Source organism: Phoca vitulina, unplaced genomic scaffold, assembly GCF_004348235.1.
Source record: "Phoca vitulina isolate PV1807 unplaced genomic scaffold, GSC_HSeal_1.0 scaffold3, whole genome shotgun sequence".
NCBI classification, from domain to species: Eukaryota; Metazoa; Chordata; class Mammalia; order Carnivora; family Phocidae; genus Phoca; species Phoca vitulina.
Window position 1 is genome coordinate 36,082,720 of NW_022589706.1, and position 21,176 is coordinate 36,103,895.

Sequence of the window (21,176 nt, forward strand, 5' to 3'; positions counted from 1 at the left end):
GACCCTTACACTTTTAGTGGCTTTTATTACAACTGTGCCTTTTATTGTTTGCTACTTATTATCTCATGTTATTTTTTCTAATTTAAAACTAGGCTGGGTATAAAAAAATAAATGGGTAAAAGTTTAGAAATGGGAGTAAAACCCTAATATAACACCATTTGTTGTGGTTGAAGACACATAAAAGAAATATAAGACCATCACCATCTTTTTTACATGTCCATATTCCAATTTTAGGAATTCTTGAGGGAAATAAACCGACATTGTCATCTTTATGATTGAATCATCTTTCTTTGTATCTCTAACAGTTGTAGGATCCATCCATATATCTTACAATAAACCAGAGGGTTGATTGTTTTCCAACAGATCCAGATATTGTTCTTTTGGGATTTTACTAGAGTAAATTCTCTTGTCATATCTATATATATTTTAATTCGGTTACAGGAGCCCAGGATTCCATGTGCCATTTCTTTTCTTTCTTTTTTGTTTTTACATGTTTTTTGTTTAAGGGTTTGAAAACAACAGAAAGTGTAAGTAGAAAATGATTCTACAACCCCTCCACCTAGAAATAACCACTATAAACACTTGGGCTTGTTTTCTTTATATTTATTTATGGTTTCTCTTACCATCACCACAACCACCACCATGACAGCACTTATTAAGGGCTTGGCACTATTCTGAGTACTTCACCATATGAAGTAGAAACTCCTATGATCTTTGTCTCACAGATAAGGAAACTGAGACAGGTAAAGCTTATATAATTTGACATGTAAGTGGCGAGACTGGGATTTGAACCAGAACCCTGTGGCTTAGGCATTCACACTCCACGTCCCAAAACGCAGCGATAGGATAACAGTTATAAACAATAGTAGCAGAAGGAAAAACCAGGGTAAGACCATAAAATGGAATCAGGAATTACACTAAAAACTCCAAGCCATAAAAACCTTTATCCTTGCCTCTGGCTCTCCACAACGTTTCCTCTAAGTTTGTAAGCTACCAAGTCCAAAAAGGGATCCTGAGCAATTACAATATTCTTAGTGTTCATAAGATTAAAAACAGATCAAATCATCAACAGGAATACTGCTATCGTTGATGTTATGACCAGGTAAAAGTAATCTTATAAATACTTGGCCATTGTATAATGTAACCAATGATGCTATTTGTTCATTTATCATTTTCTTATTATTAAACACCTATTCTGGGTCAGATATTGCTCCAGTGCTAACAATACAGTAGTCAATAAGTTTTTGTGTTAGGGATCTTATAGTGGAAGACACAGACAGTAAGCAAGTAAATACATGAAAAATATATCATTTTAAGTAGGGGGAGAGGATGAGGGTGGCAGAGTGGAGAAAGGAAAGCCTACCTCAGCTGGAGCAAATGAGGAAGCTTGTGGTCTATGTCTTGTAGGATCCCTCAATGGAGACCAAGTGCAAGTCAGGAAAGGCAGTCACTTGGGGTGGACAAGCATAATCTCTGATCTAATCTATAGGGGCAGGCTGTAGATTTTAAGGAAAAATATATGAACTTCTTATCTGTAATTATCTTGTAAATATAGTTTTAAAATGTTGTTCATCCAGGGGTTGGTACATATCAGCTAGTAGTGAGGTCTACCACTAATGAGCACCTGGAGTTTAATATGGATCAGTGGTTCTCAAATGTGAACTTACACCAGAATCCCAAGAAGGTTTATTAAACAAATTAGCCGCCCACCCCGAGAGTCTTAGGTTGAGAGGGTCTGGGGTGAGGCCCAGTCATGTGCATCTGAGTTCCTAGGCATTGCTGTTGTTACTGCTTCAGGACCTACTTTTTGAGAACCATTGAAACAGACCATTGGGTCTTAAGAGACAGTTCAGGTGATAACCATGGTGGAGACTGTGAGAGTAGGGGTGAGATATGAGGGTAGGGTGGAAATCCTCTTTAAAGAACTGAGTGGTCTAACCTAACTCGCCTTTGTAGAAAACCTTTCCATCATTCATATAGAAGTGAGCTGAAGAAGTGCTCGTTCCCAAGTAGGGCCAGGATTTCCCTGGGGAAATTGTTTTCCAAGGACTCTTAAGTCATAGACAAATGGACACTTGAAGCTCCAAGTTCTATTCCATTAGCCTGGCCCAAACTGTTTCAGCCGGGGAAACTTTCAGGAAGATGCAAACAGAGCACCTGTGTCCTACATAAATTTAATCCTGGGAAAAATACATCACAGAGTCATAAGATTATATTTTACATTGTTAAAAAAAACCCTTAAAATATACACGAGACTTTTCCAAATTAATAAAATGCTTTTGTAAACATCATTTTAATCAATAAACAACATTTCATCATATGATTAAATGTAATTTACTGGACCATTTACCTTTCGGAGATTTCTGCTGGTTTTTGTTCCTACAAATAATGGTGTAATGAATACCTGTGCACTGACAAGTTTGTCCACATTTCTGATTATTCTAGATTACTTGAAGTGGAATTGCTGAGTCAAAATGAACATTTCTAAATTGCTTGAAGCATATTTCCATTTGTTATTTCTCATTAAGAGATATTTAAATTTGAATAATGTTGTAAGGACAGCGTGACTGGCTTTCTTCTTTGCTATTTGAATAAGACCAAGTCTTCTTGTTCTAAAAACAACCAAAACAAAAGCATGTGATTCATCTAGAAGGAAAAGAAATTTCACATCAAAGTCTTGAAAGAAAATTTATGAAAGTCTCTTTGAAGAGGCAGCAAATGGAAAGCTGCTTCACAATACACAACTCAATTTCCTAAACACCGTCTTTAAACATCTCTCTTGCCTCAGAGTTGCATCTTTATAGCAGCTGCTTCCTCCTCAAAATCCCTTGTCTCTCTTTCTCTCCAACCCCAGCTGATTTCTCTCACCCTGTGTTTCCACCTTCCAGACCCAGATCCAGGCCCCTCTCATGTAAATGAACGTAAACTCTGATTTTTCTGGAGTCTATAACTAAGTATGACCCTGATGAGTGAAATGAAGGCTCAGAAATGGATTGAACAGACAATTCTCTTGAGAAGGCTTTGCCCTGTGAACACTGCAGAAATGCGCTGCTTTGGCTGAGAACCCCTACTTAAGTTTGGCATTGGCCTCCACCTTTGGAAGGCTGAACAGCCAAACGCTTCCTCAGTATCATTTCCGGCCTTTCTGAACTTGCGTAGCCTCAATAATTGTGTGATTGGATTAAGTTCCAATCACATCTATCATATCTAATCATTGTAACAAAAGTCAACAATAGGAACAAAACATGTCAGTCAAATTTATTAACATTTGAATACTCACTTTTAAATGTAGGGAAGCACTGTTAATGTAACTTGGAGTAAAAATCTCTTTATCTGTTTTATATGTTGAAATTCTATTATTTCTTTGAAGCGTGTATACACTTACTAATTTCAAGAGTGTAATATTGCAATAATTACTAATTATTATAAAGCTGTTAACTTTATGAACGAGAACAATAAGAAATTTTCAAACAGTTAAGTAGGTAAATTGATTCACTGTCAGTGTGAACATCGAGAGAAGGTATTAGCTAGATAACTTTAGGAAGAACTTTACATCCTTTTCTAGCCAACAAGTGCCTGAAAAATTAAAATAATAATACAAGGTCAAATAATAGAACTCAGTTTTATTCATAATTAGAATTTTTGTGGAATCATTTGGTATGCTAGCATGCCCAACATTAAACCAAATATTATAGAAATTATTTAATTTTGAGTCATTTAACCTAGCCATCTTTCAAGAAAAATACCTTTCTAAGAGTTTCTGTGAGTGAACTAAAAGCAGAATGCCAATTTTTCCATCTCAAAATTTTATAAAGTGGAAAACCTTCATAATCAAGTAGAGCAGTATCCATGGTAAATTATAGTGGATCTGGCTATACGAAATATAAACTATAATGAAAATAAGAAAGTACTAGAGAAAAATGAAGTATCTAAAAAACTCTCTTCTCTTCTGCCATCAGTCTAGAGTGAGTCACTATTTAACACAGCAAATGTGAAGGCAAGCAACCCCAGGAACAATCAAGCAACCGACCGAGCTAAAAAATTATTGCTCCAAATCTTGGTGGTACATTTGTGAAATTTAGCTAAGAAAGGTTAACTAATTATAATAATAATAATTTAGACTTATTGTGGTTATCCCAGAAGCATGTTCTCTGATTAGGATATTTGGGTTTGGATGAATATTGGTTTTGCTTTTTTTCTTCCAGACATTTGCAATTCAGTCAAAATGTGCATTTGGCATATCTCTAATTTATTTTAATATTTCTAATCCTGTCAAAGCTCATTAGCAAAAACTTCTGTTGACTGCAGCAGCAGGAGATTGGACCAAAACTGCCTTGTTAAAACATTCCTGTCTGGATGTGAGCTTTTCAGCTTTCCTCAGTGAGGCATTCAACTGGCAAAAGCAGAGATTTTCTATTATCAGGAAAGTTTTCCTTTCTTGAACGTGCTGCTCTTCCAAATGTTCAAATATTTATTGTTTCTAATTTAGACATGACATTGGCTTACTAGACATCAAGGTGATTCACGTCCCTAGTTTCTGCTGAAAAAATGCCTGTTGATGTTCAGAATGGCAAGGAAGTTTAGAGGACATTGGGTGGAGAATCCTCACTTTGCAGATGAGGAAGCAAGCCTGAGGAAGTGAAGGAATTTGCCCAAAGAAGGAACTGGGTGCAGGATCCAGTCTCTCAATGTGCCATCCTGCAATCAGTGCAGAGAAGCAAGCTATCTCTTTCTCCTCGCTAGTGCCATATTCATGACCAGAGTTAACAAACATATTTTTTCTTCCCAAATCTATTTATATTTCAACTTTCCAGCACCGATGAGCCAGAGCCTGTTTGATTTCTTCCTAAGTATTTCAACCTGCTGCCTCGTGGGGTTAATGAGCATCGAAGAGGATCCATTGATGTTTCCGGCTCAGTGAACCATTCATTATTACAGGGATTATTACGAAATGCATTTTGGCAAGTGCTCTCCTTCCCCTTAATTTTGAAACCCATGTGTATTCGGCAGGAAATCTAGTCCATGTGTTTTTGACGCATTTACACCTAGGTCATTAGACTGTGGTTGGTCAGAGCTAACTGGACTCTAAGTAGTGCTCTGAGCCTTCCCATAACACACTGATGCTCTTAGCTTCTGCAAGATGTCACCAACCAGATTTGTGGAGTTAGTGTTCCAACTCCAGCTCTTATGAGTTGACTTTATGATAGACTCCCATGTACCTCTTCTTAATTAACTCCATATTTGTGATGTTTTCCTTGGATGACTATGTGAGACTGAGGCAAGTCTGAGCACACTATTCTCTTTCTAGAAAGGACCTGGAAATATATAATAATATATATTTGGTAATATATATAATCTGGTAATATAAATAATAATACCTTATGTTTATTGAGGATTTACTCTGTGCCAGGCACTGTTCTATGCCCTTTATTTGCATTCAAGTCTCACAATAACCCAATGGGATGGGTAGGATTACTATTTCCATTTTAGAGATTAGAAAACAGAAGCCCAAGTTTGCAGCTAATATACATTGAAACCACGGATTGAACCCAGTCAGTCTGGCTCCAGAGCCAGCACTTCTGACCACTAAGTAGTCCTTGTCTGAGATTGTGACTTGTGTCTATGATAAATTGCATTTCCTTAGCCTGGATGTGATGTGAGATACTTCAGTGACTAGGCCTGCCAACATTAGCTTCCTTAGACAACTAGCTCAGTGATTCATATATGTTAAGATTTGCTGTCGTTAGATAGGTGGCTATTGTAAAAATGCCCATACAGATTCCTTTGGCCAAGAAGAGAGCAGTTGAAGTTGTGCCCATATGCTCAGGGTGGATATCTTTCTGTGTTATTTGATCCCAAAGGGTATCTCAAGACTATACACAACTCAAGGTAAGAAATGCTGTTCTCGTCCAAGAGACTTGCCTATATGCTATTTACATGGCCAAATGGCCCAGGCAGAACCAATGCCATGCACCTAGGAAACTCATGCTGTGGACACATTGAAATGAATGTGAAAATCAGAGACCTACTTGGAAGATATCAGGATAAACAAGATTGCACCTTTATAGGAAGCTGGGGAGAAGGCCAGCTTGCCTTCAAGTTAGGACAAAATTCTGTCCTCACGTCACCTGCCCATATTCATTTGCACCTTAAATTACTTTGCGAGAATCTGGGTCATCCCTTCTTCCCAGTTCCCACAACAGGCTCTTTACCTTGTATTCCTATCTCAGGAAAAGATGCCATTTCCTGTCCTTCCTCACCTGCTTTATATCCAGTTTATCAAGTTTTGTCAGCTCTACTTCTTTAAAATGTGTTCAGTGAGCACACCTGGTCTGACTGCTCTTCTTCCGCAACTCCTCCACGGCAACCCCTCCCATCAGGTACGACAATCTCACCTGTATTGCTGCCACAGCCCTCTGTCTCCAATCCATTCTCTACACTGCATGCATGTATGATCATCTTTTCAATGGCTTCCTATTGCCCTTAGGACAAAATCATAACTCCGTACTGATCTGTCTTTCTCCTAAGACTGTGAGTTCTTTGGGAGAAGGGACTGTAGTCCAATTCGTAATTAAATATTCATTGAATGATATTTATTGAATGAATGAATGAATGAAAGTGTCTATGCTGGTTTTATTCAATGGCAAAACCTAAGTCTTTTTTTTCTTCCAAAGTTGGTGGGAGAAGGGATGATGATCTCTGCCTCTCTTGACCCAAAGTTTCCAAATCAGGAGGAAGGAGATTAACACTCAGCTAGCTATGTTCCAGCTATGTTCTAGTTACCACTAGATATTTTAAAGAGATGAGCTCATTGCAACCCAGCGGATACCCTGTGAGTGTTACATCTTCATTTTACAGATGATAAAACTGAGATTCAGTAAAGAATATGACCAAGTTCATAAAGTGAATAGTTAACCAAGCTTAGTAATTGACAAACCCATAATTCAAAACTTAGTCTAGCTAACTTCAAAGCTGGGACCCTTATGTCCATCAACCACATGAAATTTGATCCCAAAGCTAAGTCTAATAATTTTGTACATGAACCACATCTGATCTAGGCCTCCCGAGTACCGTCCCTCGAACGTCTTTTGCCAACACACTCATCCAGTCCTTCATTCCACCCACCCACAACTCCCCAACCACAGCCCCTGGGCTCCAGCAGAGCTCAGAGTTTGCCAATCTAACTCAGAGATAAGGAGTATCTTTTGGAACTTTTCTGATCCAATAATAGCCACTTCATTTTCCTGGACCAGATAGGGAATTTTAATTAAAATTTGTGTCTGTAACTGCTTAATTAAAAGACATATTTCCCTCTTCCCCCAGCTCTGATACTGAGAAGCTAAGTAAAAATAACCAGCATGCAAAGAGAAAGTGGATTTCCTGGAATTGGCGTTTGAAGCTTTCAAAATTTTGGACCCAGTTGCTCAGGTGAATGAGGCAACTTGAACATTGTAAGATTTAACACAATTCCTTGAAGAGCAGAAGTACTGAGTGAGGAAAAACAATAACATGGGGGCGTAAGTTCAGGGAAAACCAGTCTAAGATGGGAGCTATTATCCAACTCAGTTCATTTTAGAATTTGATTACATTCATAAGCTTACTATGTACCCAGCACTGAATACAGAAGTAAATAGGACATGGCTCTTGCTGGTGAGCTTATAGTCTAGTCAGGGAGACAGATGTGAAAACAAAGAAATAACAATTTATTATGATAATTATGCTAAGTACCTGCATGAGACAGGAGAAAGAGCAATGAATTTGTTTGGGGAATCTTAGGGAATTTAGAATTTAGGATCGTCACAGGAGGTGACCTCTAAGTAGAGTTCTGAAGGACAAATTGGAGTCCATTAGACTGAAAGGTGGAGAAAAGTGCTTTGGGCAGAGGGGAAAGTGAATGCAAGGTCATGAAGTGTAAACAAAAACACACATACACAAACAAAGCCCACTGAGTGTGTGGGGGTTGGCAAACGCTGCTTAAAGACCAACTGAATGTGCTTTTAGGGTGTGTGCACATCTGTGAAGAATCAGTGTCTTCTTCCATCCTATACTGACAGAGAGATGTTTAGGGTTGATTACCAGCAATGCTCTCCCCCTTGTATTTTTTTAAAAATATAATTCTTAAAGAGTGAGTCAAGTCTATGCTGTGTACATATGAATATATATTGAGGGAAGAATAACACAGGAGGGAAAGGGTCTTAAAATGTCACAGAACTGTCCATTTTTATTTGACGTATGCAATAACATAACTTTACTGCTCTCATAAATTTAGAGAGAAGTCTGACTTCAGGGCCTGTTTACAAGAGCTATTGGACTTTGTGAACAAAGCATTCTCATTTGCTCTGGGGGCCTTTTGATAACTGCATGATTAGGTTCTTATGGAATGGATTTGGTGGTCTAAGTCCTTGGTGGGTTGGGATATGCAACAGAACTTGAACGCCTGCATGTGTGATTTGCCTGGGATGTCAGTCAGTGCTGTCCCTGGCGGCCCCTGGAGAAAGTTGGCATCGTTCTGCTGCGTATTTCACTTCTAACAAGCTAGTTCTCCTGCGTTAGGCTTTCCATGAGCCTCGAGATAACATGGAGATGCTGGTGGATTCTGCTAAATTTTGCCAGCTTTCCTGAAGTTATAAAGATACCAAATTCAACAGTAGAAGCCGCTCTTTAGGAGGTGAACTCTTTGTGTGATGATAAATTTCCTGGCCTGGAGTCCAGAAGACTGAGGTCTTTTCCCATTTTGCAACTATGAGCTAGTAAGTTGGACACATGGAAGCTTGCTCATTAATGTCTTGTTAGAGCACATCTGCATATGTGTCAGGGCCTGAGAGCTGCTCCCTACTCTCCCCTCCTTCCTTAGGAACACCCCTTGAAGACTATATTCCCAGTCCCCTTCATCCAGAGTGGCCAGTGAGACGTAAGCAAAAGTGGTAGGGTGGCTTCAAGAGTTGACTTTGTTGATAAAACTACTGTATTCCCTCTTCCCCAAACCTTCCTGTTTCCTTGCTGGAATCGTAACCTGATGGTTGGCACTCCAGCAGTCATTTTGGGTGATGAAGCAACCTCGATGGTGGAAACCATGCACTGAGGATGGAGGAGAAGATAGAAAGAGCCTGCATCCCTGATGACTTTGAAAGCCTGCATTCTAGCTATGAACTGCCTACTTCTGCATTTCATATTATGTAAGAGAGAAATAAACCCTTAAATCTTGTTTAAGCCTATGTTATTTGGGTTTTCTATTATATGCAGCTGAAAACGATTCCTAATGGGAAAGTTTATTTTCTTCTACCATATATCAGCTTTCCCCAAGCAGCAGGGAAAGCAGCTGTCAGCAATTCCAGAGAAAACAGACAATAAAGGTTCAGAGCTGGGGTTTAGGAGTCAGACGGCTTCAAGCAGCATCCTGGCTCTGCCACATATGAGGTCATGACCTTGAGCAACTTCCTTAACTGTCTCGTGCCTCAGTTTCCTCTTTTTATAATAGGGATAACAATAGAACTTACCTTACAGGGTGGTTGTAAAGATCAAACTAAAAGAGATAACCTATGTAAAGTGCTTTGAGTATGCCCAGCAACTAATATTCACTCAGCACATATTAGTTATTATTATTGTTGTTGTTATTCTATCTCAGGGAAGGGCTAGAGTTGTTCCGGCTTGGTTGGTCCATGTGGCCAGGAAGGATGGGACACTAGGATCGGCCCCACCTGGATCACATGCCTGCCTTCCTGGTGGTGTTGGTGGGAGAGATTGTTAAAAGATCCCTGGTGGGCGAGGGAGTCGATTGGGTGTGGTACCGGAAAGGGGCAAGGAGGTAAGTGCTGGAAAAAAGAGGCCAAAGATCCCATATGCCTCTTACTTACCTCTTGAAAATATTGCGAAAATATATGTCTGCCAAACTCCTTGAAACTTTTTGTACCAATGATATAGGGAATTGCTATCACCAGCATTCCCATGTCTCTGGGGCCTTTTTTCCTTCCCATCAGACTTACACCCAATTTAGATCTCACTTTCCTTTTAGTGCTGAGGCAGCGTCTGGAAGGCCCTGCGGAGCTAAAACCCCAGTCGGCCTCCCCTCCTCCTACTACACTGGTGATAGAAACAATATGCGATACAGAGAGAAGGCAGGAGTGGCCACTACTGAGCCAGTCACTTTCAGGCAAAAAAAAAGCATCTACATCCAACCTGCCAAGAAAAGGCCTGCAGAAGAAACACAACACTGAAACTAAACAGCTGCCTGGTATGTGGTGTTGGGCTCTAAAATTTCCCTGCTCTGTGTGTGCACGTGTGTGTGTGTATTAATCATGTCTTTTTATTTTCTCTATTCTGATGATTTGACATGTGGGGGCCTTACTGACCCTGGAGGGACTGCCCATCCCAGTCCAAAGGTTATCTTTCTAATGAATCACGTATTGGCTTCTCATTTTATTTTGTGAGGTTAACAAACTCTCCCGGGAATATAGTTTGTGTTTAAAGGAGGTAATATTAAAAATAGTCAATAAGCCTATTTTGTTGTTATATCTTAATTACTAAAAAGTTTCTCAGAGCACAGCTCTTTCTAGTGACATTGGCATCTTAAAACAGAGATCCACCAGGTGTGTCAGGAAGCGCAGGAAGAGGGTTGTGATTGGTGGTTAATGTCACGCTGGGGACCAGGAGGTTGGCAGGGTGATAGGACTTCTCTTGGGAAAAATGAAGCTAACCTTCCACCAAATCCAAAAGGTGCTGGTGCTGGTTTTATTTCAAGTACCTGAGTGAAAGAGGAACATTTGAAATGAGACGATGCTTCCCCTTTAAAGAAGAAAAGTAATGATCCAATCATTTAAGCACTCTTTTTTCCAAGCTCTTTTCTTGGTCCTTACAAACCAGCCAGAGTTTTGCAGCCACAGATGCTTTTAAAGCTCTCTCCCCATCACTGTTACGAGGAGAAGTTCCAGGTGGAGAGAGCTGTTGGCCCTAGCATGATTCTCCTAGGATGAAACTGCAGTCCAGGTTTCTGGGAGGCCTGAATCCATGATCATATCTCAATGCAATTCTGTGGTGAAGTTTTGTAAACCACTGTCTTGTTCATCACATGATTGTTGAGGGCAAAGGTCAAAGCACAACATAGCTGATGTGCTGAAAGAACAAGGCAGCTGTCATTTCTGTAGCCCAAGCCTTGAGTTCTAGATCTAACTAGCTAGGAAAGTTCTTGACTCAGGCCAGGGAGCTCAGAGCCCATGGCAGCCTTCCAGAAAGCACTGATCCTGAGCTTCTCTGTCCAGCATGGAGACTGGTGAGGAGAGACACTCAAGTTTACTCAGAGTCTGCCTTTTGCTTCGTGCTTTGCATGTATTATCTCACCTAAATCCTTCACCACGACTAATAGGATAGGGTTCATTGTCACTATCCAGGTGTGAAATTAAAGAGGCTGGGAATTCTGCTCAAGGTCGCACAGCTGGTGAGTGACACAGCCAGATTCAAAGGCAGGTCTGACTCCAAAGCGCGTGCCGAGGGCACTGTGCCAGTGAGGCTCAAAGCAGGACCAACAACACCGGGAACGTCTTTGAAATGCAAATTCTGAGGCCGTACCCTAGACCTACCGAATCAGAAACATCTGGATTGTAACCAGCCCTTTCCTGGTGATTTTGATGCACACCAGAGTGTGGGAAGCACTGCACTGAGCCACATACTGTCTTGTCTCTCTCCAAGCACAGGGTTTGAAGCTAGGTGGACAGGAAATGCCACTTTCCACTTAGTTGACCACGGTCAAGATGATGTCTTTGAGTGTCTATTTATTAGTAAGACGGGAATAATAATTATATCTCAGGGTTGTTGCTGGGATTGACTGAGTCAATGTACATAGACCACTTAGAACTTCTAGGTAAACACTCAAAGTTGAATCAGTTGAAAAGAAGGCACTCAAACAGTTGCTATTACTATTACTACTACTATTACCTTTCCCTGCCTGTCTTTTTGCCGCATGAATGTCAAATCCAGCCACCAGAAGGACAAAGAGTATTTTCTAGTTCTGTGGACTTGGGCAACTTATGTAAACTCTGGGCCTCAGTTTCCTTCTCTGCTGAATGGAGAGAATAATACTTGTCTCATTGGCTTGTTATGAGGGTTGAATGGGTTAATATAAGTAAAGCATCTTAGGTCTATACCTGGGACACAGTAAGTGCTCGATTAACATTGGCAATGATGAGTATTTGTCCACTTTTTGAGAAACTTGGCAGGATTGTCAGGGAAGTGTTGGAAGCAGTGAGGTGCTTGGATAGACATCATCTTCAGCAGGAGGACTGCCCTGTCTCACCCCAGCTGAGTGAGCCGTTCCATCTCCTTTGCGTAGACCTCCGTCATGTTACTTATCATATTGCCTTCTCTACTCATGTCCATTGTTTACGTCCCCGGTGCAAATTAGTGTTCAATAAATGTTTGTTTAGTAAAGGACTGCTCGAACTCTAATTGTAATTTATACATGCCATCTGTGATAGGCAGAATAATGGCTTCCCAAAGAGGTCTCCCTCTCAATCCTTGGGGCCTGTGAGTATGTTAGGTTACATGCTGAGCAGGGGAGTTCAGGTTGCAGATGGAATTAAGGTTGCTGATCATCTGACTTCAAAATAGAAAGATTAGTTATCTGGGAGGCCAAATATATCAAAAAGGTCCTTAAATGTGGAAGAGGGAACCAAAAAACAGAATCAGAGAGATGCTATGTGAGAATGACCCACCTCACTATTGCTGGCTTTGAAGGTAGAGGAAGGGAACCATAAGCTAAGGAATGTGGGAGGTTTCTAGAAACTGGGAGAGGCAAGGAAACAGATTCTCCTCTAGAGGCAGTGAAGGAACACGGCCCTGCTGACACCTTGATTTTAGCCCAGTGAGACCCATTTTGAAATTCTGACCTCCAGAGCTGTGAGATAGCATATCTGTGTTGCTTTAAGCCACTAAGTTTGTGGTAATTTGTTACAGCAGCAAGAGAAAATGAATATGCTATTCTCAGCTCCATGATTACAACCAGCTTAGAACTGGCTCTTCTTCATTATTTATCCTAACCCCCTCCACCGTTCCTTTCCTATCGGTAATGATACCTCTACCCAGGGTGCTGGGGCATTGAAAGGAATTTTCCACTGCACAATTATCATCTGAGAATGACCCTATAGACACATGTTTAAAAGTCTTCAACTCAAGGTCTAGGGCATGTTTAGCTTCTCAGGATATGGCCCTGAGGGCTCACCAGTGGGACCGGGGACCCTTCATGTATATCCTCTGAGCTCAGCCTCTGGTTGCTCACCAGGAAAGGTGTGAAGCAGCAGTCCATGCCAGAATTATTCCAGCAGTCCTCTCTGCTGGGGGCACCCCCCCAACCCAGCAGGCCATCTGTCTGCATTCTGGTGCACAGGAACCCCTCGAAGGGGATCTGGTCTCTCCTTTATGTCAGCTCAAGGGAGAGCCAAATGTGGCTCTGTCAGCAAGTGGGAGATCAAAGAACGACCACTCCCATCCCCAGCCGAGCCATTTCAGAGAACAGAGGCCACACTGAGAACCTCTCTCCCTCTGGGAGGGTTCTACTGAGCATCTCCTCATGGGCACCCTTCTACCGTGGCCTCTCAGAATGTGAGAGACACCTTGACCATTTCCAGAGTTTCCCTATCAAAGTGTGTTTTTAAACATTGGAGCATATTTGAAATGTTTACGTTTCATATACGAACAGTTTTAACCCTTGAGGGAACAGTGCAGTATAAGGGTGTTATTCATAAGAGATTCAGGATTTATAAAAGCACTAATTCATAGTGTAATGCAGGCACTGTACACTGCTGATGGAGCACACACTGAACTAATACAATGAATACCTTCTCTGAATCCTGCCCATTCTTCTTCATGACCCTGCAAAGTCTGTGATTTGGAGATAAATTAAGAGAGCAGGGATGAAGCCTGCTGTGGATGCAAGGCCCCAGCAGGGCAGACGCCTGCTCCACACCTTTTCCACATCTGCGCTGCCAAGCGCGTCTCCTCACTGCTTGAAATGGTATCAAACATTCCTCTCTCCACTGGGAACGATGGCGGGTAATTTAGCAAGGACCTTGTGTGATGAGACATCAGAGGCCGTGAGAAGGACACCACTCCCAGGAAAGAGGGGATCTGGGCCCAAGATAGGCTTACGAGGTGCCTGTATGCAGACTCCAAACATCTCTTCTTTCTAGCTGGTCATTCATTTCAGGAAATAGTGCGTTCTAGGAACTGAGGCTTAAAAAAAACATAACTCTCAGGAAGAATTTATGAAGTTTTTCAGGGTAGTTTTAGTTCCTGCGGAGAGGCTGATTGCTGGAGAACTCTCCAGCACCAGAGAGAAAGGAAGCTTATCCCATCTCTCTATGGTTAGGAAAATCTGATCTTAGGGAGGTGGATGGCATCTTTTGGCCCTAATGACCCAAGAGAGGCTGAGGATCCATAACAGAGCTGTGGTCTATTTTTCAGGCTAGCCCACATGCATATAAATCATCAGGGCTTTCCTAAATTGAGTAACATGAAATTCAGAAGTCTCTCCTCAGCCACCTCCCCAGGTCTCTTACTGAATATTTTTATTAACATGGGCAAACAGGTAATAATACCAGAAAATGATCTATCTCAGCATTGGCCACATTCTCTGGTCTGAAATGTTTATGATTTTCTTTCCCACTTGCATACATTATAGGAAACCCCTTTTACATTGCTGAGTTATTGCTGCATATGAGAAACAAACTACTTTTTTTGTTGTTCATAGAGGAAGTTATACATAAACAAAACCCAATTCCAAGACTAATGAACCTATGGCAATGGTCTGAAGTGAATTTTTCTTCCTTCCTCTATCATTGGTGGTAAGGCTCAGGTCATGCTTATGGTCTAAACCTCCTGAAGTCATTTGTGATAACCATGTCATAAAGTGTAAAGAAGACATACGTAGGTAGGAATGCTTTCGAATCACCGGGGGAGTTTTAGAAACACTGATCCCCAAATTCCACCTCCAGAGGTTCTTACGTAATTCATCTAGGAAGTGGCCTGGGCACCAGAATTTATAAAACCCCTATATGTGGTTCTAAGTCAAGATTGAGGACTAGGGATTTAAACAAAATCAGTGCTAATTTAGTCAAACAATTGTCTTGACTTATTTCCCTGTTGACAGAATTGAATAAGTAAAATGACTGTGTTGGGGGTTTTGAATAGACATGGCCTACAAGTGATATTGCCTATTAATAGATTCATTTATCAAGGCAGGATTTTACAAATTCCAAGTGAGGTAAAAAGGCAGGAAAAAAACGATTGGTTTGAAATAATACAGTTTCAATCACCGTCTTTCATGTTCTATCCTTTGGTCTGCCTATCTGCCTCAAACTTACTAAAGTAAAGTGAGAAGTGTTTCACTGTGGGCTGATGAAGCTCCTGGACCATGAGGTCTGCTGTGCAGCACAAATTCAATAATAATCCTAACATGACCACTGGCTGCCTCCAGCCCACTGTGAAGGGTGTGAAGTCAATTCCTTGGAGTGCTTCCAGAAAATATTTTTGGCACCATTCCTGGATCATCAACAGGATTCTGTCCTTGACATCTGGAACCCCCATCTGAGATGCAAGCAAATAGTTTTGAAATGAAGTTAGGTCTCTTGACCAATTAAAGATGTGTGTTTGACAGAAACCCTGTGCAATTCATTAGCTCTCCAGCTAGTTTCCAGCAGGTATGAATTCCTAGTGATTCTGGGTTACTGATTGTTGGGTGATCAGTCTGGAAGCTGGAAGGTAATGTGGCGTGAGTTCCAGCTGCAGATGGTTTAATTAGAATAAGGGTTTAGGTGACCAACCACCTGCAAGCAATTACTAGCTATGCTTTTAGATGAAATGGGACCTGGGCCTGGTAGTCTACCTTTGTCCCTACCATGACTATGGTGCGTAGTTCCCTTTTTAGAGCTCTACTAAAGTGCTACAGTACCCTAGAGTTCCATCTGTAACTGAGAGGCTCCTGGACATTGCAAATGTATGTTTATGTGCTTTCCACTAGAGCAGGTTTTCTCCAACTCAGCACTGTTGACATTTTGGTCTGGATAATTCTTTATTGTGAGGGGTTGTCCTGTGTATTGTTAGAATATTTAGCAACACCCTGGCCTCTACCCACCAGATGCCAGGAGCATTCCTCTGGTTGCGAGAGCTGAAGATATCTCCAGACATTGTCAAATGTCCCTTGGTTGGGGGGGGGGGTGACAGGGGTGTAGGGATTGGAGAACAAAATTGACTGGTTGAGAACCAGTAAGATGGTCCTCAGATTTCATAATATAAGAAAAAATTCTACACAAAGGCAGAATGATGATTATAAGCTACTTCCTAAATGTCATCCTGTACAAATAAACCTTCTCTTTGTCATACACAACAGTTTTGATTTATTTTTAGTCATCTTTGTATGTTCTGCAGTGCTTAATGCAATGCTCTATTCACATAGTAGGTCCTCAGTAATGTTCATTGAATGACTAAAAAGATCTACTTTTCTCCCACTTGTGTCCATGTAGTCTGGGTGGGGCTCCTGGGAATTTAACACGTGGCCTGGCCCAAACTAATCGGACCACCCATTTCTCTGGACATAGGAGTAAGTTCCAGGTGTGCACAGTATCAAAGCCAGTTTTATTAAAGGGACTCACAGGGCTCATGGGAAATGTTGGGAAAAACACACTCAGCTCAGATTTTTTTTCCTTGCTGGTTTTGAACCTGGAAAAGTGTAGTCTTTCAGAAATTCTGGCAGCCATCTTGCTATTAAAAGATAGTAAGAGAGAGGGGCGCCTGGGTGGCTCAGTTGGTTAAGCGTCTGCCTTGGGCTCAGGTCATGATCTCAGGATCCTAGGATTGAGCCCCGCGTTGGGCCCTTTGCTCGGCAGGGAGTCTGTTTCTCCCTCTCCCTCTGTGCTTGCTCTCTCTCTCTCTCTCTCCCTCAAATATATAAATAATTAAAATCTTTTAAAAAAAGATAGTAAGAGAGAGGCTGTTTTAGAGTCACTCAAGAGAAATGGAGCAAAGCTGAGAGATGAAAAGGAGGTAATCGAATCCTGAGGCTCTCATGTGTGACCTTAGATCCAATGTCATTTCTAGTCACATCCACATCCATGTGACTCTTCAATTACTTGAGTCAATATGTTCCCAGTGGTTTATTTATTTCTATTTTTATGACTTTTTGCTTAGGCAAGTTGGGATTTCCATCATTTGAGATCCAAAGGGTCCTCCTTTAGACACTGCTGTACACGAGAGCTGGCCATCGTGTGTATATCCGTGACCTGATAAGACAGTGCAGAGGCTGATTTTGGATTGCATATTCTTGGCATTGAAGGGACCTTAGAAGTGACGGTCTGGCCATCACCCAATGTAGAGGTACCTCTACCACATCGTTGTCGGGAGAACGCTGGGCCACTGCTTGATGTGTTGGGATGTTCAGAACTTGCCCAGGTCTGCCCATGTCTCGCAAGTCTGCTCTGACTGTTAAAGAACTCCCATTACAATTAGGTCAAATCTGCTTCCAGATAACTGCCATCATAGAATGAAGGTCTGTCGCTAAATAGAACAAAAATGTTTTCCTTACATTGCAGATAAATACCATGTCTTGTCTTTGTCAAATTTTCTCCATTTCAACGATTCTTAAGTGCTTCCAACTCCTCCTGAAAAGTCATGGTCCAAATCTCTGTTATTTAAAGAGGGAAGATTTTCGAGTTAGAAAGACCTGAGGTAATAACCCATGTTTATAGCTTTTTAGCTTGACTTTAGAAAAGTTACTTATAGTTCCCTAGTATTTGCATTTTCTTCTGTCACATGGGAACCACATTAGCTCTCTTAGAGGGTTGTGGTGAACATTCCAGGGGATGATGCTTATAAAGTGTTTTTAGCTCTTTATTCAGTACCTGACACGTCTATGTGCTGTGTTCCATAAATTACCATTATTGTTTTCAGCATGTTGCTATCCTTGGAACACAGCTTTAGGGTATTCATTTAAAATATGGTCTCCAAAAGTCAACATAGTGTTCCAGATGGGATCTGATCATCCTAATATTTTGACATCTCTGTTTGGTTTATTTAAGGCTTCTTCTCATTTGCTTTAGTCATCCAAATTGGCATGGTGGCCATAACAATCATGTTGTCAGGGTCATAAAGAGTGCAAATTATATGCAATCCTTTTTCTTGCCATATTGTGACTAGGAATCCACATCATTGGAAATGTGATCTTTGCCCAGAGACCATCAGCACAGAGTCCAGCCTCATAACTCCTGGATGCCCAAAATCAAGGTTGCATCTAAGTGCAGGTCAAGAGGACTGTTTTCTTTTCTATAGCATAGCTTGCTGGCCTGAGGGAAGAGGATGCTGATGTTTCCATTGGCAGGTTGTAACTCCCAAAGAATGAAGCAAACCCGATTGTATGATAGGAGGACATCCAGGAAAATAAGCACAAGACAGTCCTCAGGCCCCATGGGGACAAAACTAAAGTGAGCTTTTAATGTCCAGCCAATGTTTGTAGTACTTGAAAGAAGTTGTTTAAAGTCTGCATTGGTTGGTTGCACTTTGTTCTAAGAGAAAATCTACCCTGATTACTCATACGCAGCACATATATGCATTCCACAATCAACAAAAACAAAAGAAAATATAGTGCCTACCATATGCTAGGCACTATTATAATAGCAATAGTAGAAGAAATAAGAAGAGGTGCCACTTGTTGGACATCTGTAGGCTGGTATTATTCTCCCCATTTTACGGATTAGGCAACAAGGCCTAGAGAAGGTAAATCACTTGCCCTAGGTCCTTTAGCTTAAGAAGCAGGGTCAGGGGAAGCCTGAGTGGCTCAGTCAGTTAAGCGTCTGCCTTCAGCTCAGGTCATGATCCCAGGGTCCTGGGATTGAGTCCCACATCAGGTTCCTTGCTCAGCAGGGAGCCTACTTTTCCTTCTGCTTGCCTCTCTCCCTGCTTGTGCGTGCTCTCTCTCTCTCTGACAAACAAATAAATAAATAAAAATCTAAAAAAAAAAAAAAAGAAGAAGAAGCAGCAGGGTCAGGATTCAGATTTGGGTCATCTGAATCTAGAGCTCTACAGCTGATCCCTACATGCTGTCATCACTTTGCTATGGTAGTGATGTTAGCTGACGCTATGGTGGTAATCACTTTGCAACACATAAGTGTAGCAAATCAACATGTTGTATACCTTAAACTTACACAATGTTGTATGTCAGTTATATCTCAATAAAACTGGGGGGGAGGGAAGATGTCTGACAGGCCAAGATCCTCAATATCAATTCCTCCCTTCTAGATTCAGCCTGAGAGGCAGTTCTCTCCCTTATGTCCTCAGCTCTGGGAATTTCTCTAAATTCTGTCTCCTAACCCAGCCTCCCTAACTTGGCCTTGCCCATTCCCCACCAAGGGCCCTCTTTTTGGATGCCCGTCTTATTCTCGGCCCACGCCCATTGGCTTTGTTAGTTATATCTTCCAGGCTATTTGTTCCTCCCCAGGTAGGATAGGGATGCCAGTTCCTTTTTGTCCTGCCAGCGCTTCTTTCCTCATGTATACTGTAAGCACCCCCCAAAGAACATGAAGGTGCCCTCCAAGGCCAGCCCCACCTCCTGCAACTCCAGGCAAGAAAAGTCTTGGTGTAGGGGGTGGAGAGACTGGAGGGGGGCGGTAAAGTCACCAAACACACCAGATCACCGACCTCTAGGGGCTTTGAGTCATTATGCTGCATCTGACCGTCAGTTTTTTTTTTTTTAATTAAGTTATGTTAGTCACCATACAATAGATCATTAGTTTTTGATGTAGTGATCCATGATTCATTGTTTGCATATAACATCCAGTGCTCCATGCAGTACGTGCCCTCTTTAATACCCATCACCAGGCTAACCCATCCCAACACCCCCTCCCCTCTAACACCCTGTTTGTTTCTCAGGTCCATAATCTCTCATGGTTCATCTCTCCCTCTGATTCCCCCCCCCCATTTTTCCCTTCCTTCTCCTAATGTCCTCCATGCTATTCCTTATGTTCCACAAATAAGTGAAACCATATGATAATTGACTTTCTCTGCTTGACTTATTTCACTTAGCATAATCTCCTCCAGTCCCATCCATGTTGATGTAAAAGTTGGGTATTCATCCTTTCTGATGGCTGAGTAATATTCCATTGTATATATGGACCACATCTTCTTTATCCATTCATCTGTTGAAGGGCATCTTGGTTCTTTCCACAGTTTGGCTATTGCAGACATTGCTGCTATGAACATTGGGGTGCATATGGCCCTTCTTTTCACTACATCTGTGTCCTTTGGATAAATACCCAGTAGTGCAATTGCTGGGTCATAGGATAGCTCTATTTTTAATTTTCTGAGGCACCTCTACACTGTTTTCCAAAGTGGCTGTACCAACTTGCATTCCCACCAACAGTGTAAGAGGGTTCCCCTTTCTCCACAACCTCTCCAACATTTGTTGTTTCTTGCCTTGTCAATTTTTGCCGTTCTAACTGATGTAAGGTGGTATCTCAGTGTGGTTTTGATTTGAATTTCCCTGATGGCAAATGATGATAAACATTTTTTCATGTGTCTGTTAGTCATTTGTATGTCTTCTTTGGAGAAGTGTCTGTTCATGTCTGCCCATTTTTTGACTTGATATTTGTTTTTTGGGTGTTGAGTTTGAGAAGTTCTTTATAGATCTTGGATACCAGCCTTTTATCTGTAGTGCCATTTGCAAATATCTTCTCCCATTCTGTGGGTTGCCTCTTTGTTTTGTTGACTGTTTCCTTTGCTGTACAGAAGGCTTTTATCTTGATGAAGTCCCAAAAGTTCATTTTTGCTTTTGTTTCACTAGCCTTTGGAGATGTATCTTGAAAGACCGTCAGGTTTGATTGTTTTTACATCTTGAGAAGGGGAGCCAGTAGAGATAGAGAGGGAGAGAGATGAGTATAAGTGTTACTAGAAAGCAAAGAGAAGGGAGAGAAGGAATTTGGGAAGGAGAACAAAAAAGAGAGATGGGAAGAGAGGCATTGAGACTGGTTCAAGTGACCTCAGTGGCATGTTAAAACAATTTGGTGGTGTTTGTGAATAATTAACAATTTGTTATGGTAGGAACAAGAGAACAGGTCTGCAGGTGCTGCTCGCTTCTTTGCTGCAGAGGGGATATTGAAATATCAGTTACCACAAGCAGGAGAAAAACAGCATGTGAAGAGAAA